This window comes from Pinus tabuliformis, chromosome X (genome assembly GCF_031772625.1).
Source record: "Pinus tabuliformis cultivar Carrire ecotype Pingquan chromosome X, CPIR1, whole genome shotgun sequence".
Lineage (NCBI taxonomy): Eukaryota > Viridiplantae > Streptophyta > Pinopsida > Pinales > Pinaceae > Pinus > Pinus tabuliformis.
In genome coordinates this window covers 1,502,619,827-1,502,624,396 of record NC_142308.1, presented here as the reverse complement: position 1 = coordinate 1,502,624,396, position 4,570 = coordinate 1,502,619,827, and the positions used below count along the sequence as shown (strand labels likewise).

Here is a 4,570-nt window from a genome sequence, read left to right as displayed (position 1 = left end):
CTTCCAAACCCTTCAAGGATGTCCTAGGCACTGACCTCTCCTCAACCTAGGAGGTTGTCTCTAGGAGCTACAACATGCCCAAAGGATAAGGCACTAATCCAAGTCCTTGGTGGTCAAACTCATTTCTTCTCCATAAATTCTCCTCTTTATATTTCGGTCTTGTTATGGTAGGACAACTAAGTTAGGGCGTAGAGTGAATTGCTTAGGGAGAGGTTTTGTGGGAATCCAAGATTCTAAACATCAAAGGCTAGGGTTTTGACTAAAAGTTTGGTGAGTATCCACATAGATTTCATCCATAAAATCTCTTACCCTAGCCATTTCCCTAAGTGGGAATACCTAACTAGTTATCCTCATCTTGGGGACTTCCTTGAGGGTTTTATTAATTAGTACTTAGTGAAGTATATCATAAGAAGCCCTACTAAATAACATGGGTTGATCAATATACTGACAATGTACATAAATCTTAGTTCTCTTTGACATTGTAAATGGATTCATTTCATAGTCTATATTTGTTTCAAAGTCACAAATATGTTTAAATGGAATGACAACAACTTGAGCACAAATATGCCTATGCTAGAATAATTTTGACTACAAAAATGTCATCAACATTGCTATCATCTCAATTACATAAACAATATTAACACAATTATAATTTCTAATAAGAAGCCTATATGACTTGGTGTCTCCTACAAATATAAGTTTGTAAACTAGATTTCTTCAACATCTTTTCAATTCTTTCATTGCGATTTTTCTTCGGTATGAAAAAGAAAAATAAGACAATTTAATCAATTTAATTAAAAAAGAAAAAAAAAATGAGACAAGAAAGTAAACAGCAAAAAAGAATGATTGTCCCCTACTGATTGTCCTAGGAGAATGAGGCTCTTCAGCGCTCTTGAATGCCTGATGTGAAGTATGAATCGTATATAGAAAGTTTCTCAAGCTCACCATAGTTTGCTCTCACTCCACTAAACTCACTGCCTATCTGTGCATCTGTCGACCTACCTCTGTCTACAGAAACGGAAAGTGACACAGAAATATCATCTTCTTGATCTTCCTGCTCTTTTATTTCATCTGCATCTTTTCTTCCTGATAATTCCTGTTGCGACATACTCATTATTTTTTCTTCTATATCTTCTGGGCTTGCAATATCTGAACAAATACTGTAAGGGGACCCAGAAATTTTAATATTGCACCCAACAGATTCCACTGCACGCTTAATAGCCACTACCTCCCGCCAAGCCCTTGTAGCCACAGCAACTGCCGAACGACGGGCACTCTTTTCAGAAACCAACTGCTCAGTTGATGATTTCAGGTTTGTCGCCATATCTTTCAGTTTCTCTCCTGCAATTTCTTTTTCCCTCTGATACTCTATCTTTTCAGAAACCAGCTGCTCAGTGAGTGATTCCAGGTTTATTGCCATATCCTTCATTTTCTCTTCTCCAATTACTTTTGCCCTCTCAAACTCCATGCTTTGAGATACCAGCCGATCATTCAGTGATTTCAGGTTTGTTGCCATATCCTTCATTTTCTGTTGTGCAATCTCCTTTTCCCTCTGATGCTCCATCTTTTCAAATACCAGCTGCTCTGTCAGTGACTCTAGGCTTGTTGCCATATCCCGCATTTTATCTTCTGCAATCTCTTTTTCCCTATGATACTCCACTTTTTCAGAAACCAGCTGCTCGGTCAGCAACTCCAGGTTCGTTGTCATATCCTTTAATTTCCTTTTTGCGATCACTTTAGCCCTTTCAAACTCCAGCTTTTCAGAGACCAGCGATTCTAGCTTTGTTGCCATATCCTTCAATTTCTCTTCTGCGCTCTCTTTTGCCCTCTGAATCTCCATCTTTTCAGACATCAGTGATTCTAGCTTTGTTGCAATATCCTTCCTTTTCTCTTCTCCAATTGCTTTTTCCATCTCAAACTCCATCCTTTGAGATACCAGTCCATCATTCAGTGATTTCAGGTTTGTTGCCATATCCTTCATTTTCTCTTGTGCAATCTCCTTTTCCCTCTGATGCTCCATCTTTTCAAATACCAGCTGCTCTGTCAGTGACTCTAGGCTTGTTGCCATATCCTGCATTTTCTCTTCTGCAATCTCTTTTTCCCTATGATACTCCACTTTTTCAGAAACCAGCTGCTCGGTCAGCAACTCCAGGTTCGTTGTCATATCCTTTAATTTCTTTTCTGCGATAGCTTTAGCCCTTTCAAACTCTATCTTTTCAGAGGACAGCGATTCTAGCTTTGTTGCCATATCCTTCAATTTCTCTTCTGCTTTGTCTTTTGCCCGCTGAATCTCCATCTTTTCAGACACCAGTGATTCTAGCTTTGTTGCCATATCCTTCCTTTTCTCTTCTCCAATCTCTTTTGCTCTCTGAAATTCCATCTTTTCAGATACCAGCTGCCCAGTCAATGAATCCACTTTTGTTGCCATGTCCTTCAATTTATCTTCTGCAAGAGACTCTTGTGCCCTTTCAAACTCGACGAAAAGCTGTGCTTCAATTTCTGACCTACTCCGCGCCTCCGGCGGAGAAGCCCACCGTAAATGGAAGTGAGACCATAGAGTCGGTGATAAAAGTGCTTGTGGAGGCAAGAGAGGTCCAGGATGCTCATCAGGACTATACAAAATGTTGCAATGCTCGTGAATATTGCTTTTTTCAGAGGACTTCCGAAGCTCTGTCAAGTAAAGCCACATGCACGCACAGGAATCTGCGACCCCAGCCTGTTGCCTCTCCTTTTCAGTGTTGCACAAAAAGTTTCCGAATCGCCCAGAAAGAATGCAGTCCACAATTTCAACCAAATAAGCCGAAGAGAATTCGAAAGCACAAGGGTACATTCCCAGTAGCTGTGCTACACAATCTACCCACTGAACGAAAATGGGGCTCGAAATTGCAATGGTACCGGCAGGACGTGGGTCCAATGTTGGCATCCCTAGACTATCCGCAAATGGATGCCCAAATGCAAGCCAATCCTTTTCAATAAGTGCCTGGAAACCCTCAAAGGTCCGATAGTAAGGATCAAGCAAAAGGCCTGCCAATGAAACCAATTGCGTAGTTCTATCCCAACCATCACTGCAATGAACGAGCACCGAGGCACCTTGCAGACCAATTCGTGCAGCAATCCAAGCGGAACCAGCCAAGACACTGTGAACATCCATTACCCAATCACTTCCTCCAAGTCCTCCCCAATTCCATCTGCCATTTCTATGATTCGACAATGAGCCATGTGAAGAAGCATATCCGTGTGTGTCCAAGTAATCTCTGAGCCGAGAAAAGCTATATGCCGCTGCAACGGCATTCTCAATCCCTAAAAACAGAACCTCGGCCTGTGAATAGTTTGAAGGACATTCAGTTGATGGGACTCCCAAGACACCATCATATAGGGCATTTTCGCTGGTCCTTGTATCAGCGATATATACGAGCTTTGTGTTCATGCCTGAGCTTGGCCTTGGCCCGACAGAGGCACCCAGCGCTGCAACAATCTTTTCATCAGCGATGCTCCTCCCGGTGTTTATCAATCCAAAAAGCATAGGCTTGGAGGACCGCGCCAGCACAGCTCCGTTTTCAGGATGGCACCATGTGATAACAGGCAATCTTCCCAGCGCACGAAAATTTGCAGCCTGCAAAACCTCCTGGTCACTAACAGATGAAGGCATTATAAAACGAGATGGGTATGTTCGACATACGGTATAGTTGGAATTCACATCACTAATTCTCCACCATTTATTTGATTTCCCGGATCCCTTACCCAAAAGCCTGACATACTCTTGAAGCAACCTCATATTTGGGTTCGAATTTCTCATCATTAAAGGCCCGCAGGCGAAGGCACACAGTTCCGACAGGCTCGGGGTCGTCAAACGCCTGGTAAGTCCATCCCAAATGAGCTTCCTCTGTCTAGTTCCTGGAGCAAAGCCATAAACAAGAATACGCATGTCCCTGCTTTCAACTTGCAGCAAACGCGATGCAGAGGTTGTTTTCGCCTTCTGTTTGTGGAACTTGTCAATGGCAGCCAGGGGAATTGTGCCCAGAGGAATCAACTGCCTCGGTGCTTCACTCACGAAAAGTAGCCGGAAATTCGTTACCAGCAACGTGCCCTGAACATCGGTGTTCACCAAAACAACGCCATGGACCTGTACAGCAACGTCCTCCCCGGGCAGAAGAAATGCTTCCATGCCATCGCCATTGGGCAATGACATCTCTGCGTCTCTATCTCGACTCAACTTTTGGGAAACCATGGTGTGGTTTTAGTTGTAATATTTTGAATCCCCAACAGATGTAAGATGAGCAGAGTTCAATCCCAAGCGTTCGTATTTCCCCTCCCAGCCTGCAAATTACCCTCAACCAAACCATGCAAATTGCTTGCTATAGATAATGTTGATCCTATCCACATGGATGAACTAAGATTCATATATAAATATATTTTATAGTCGTGCTTCCACCTAGAAATCTTCTTAGTCCATTTGGAGCCGACCATTATTTATATATATATATATATATATATATATTTATTTATTTATTTTTGGTTTAGGTCTTCACAAAAATTAATATATATAATTTTAAAGTTGTTTTCTGGTTTA

The 4,570-nt window shown here is 42.1% G+C and overlaps 1 pseudogene; it reads right to left on the bottom strand.

Moving 5' to 3' along the window:
• Positions 1–682: 682 nt before the first annotated feature.
• On the bottom strand, positions 683–4,366 carry LOC149145740 (phosphatidylinositol-3-phosphatase myotubularin-1 pseudogene; annotated as a pseudogene).
• Positions 4,367–4,570: the final 204 nt, after the last annotated feature.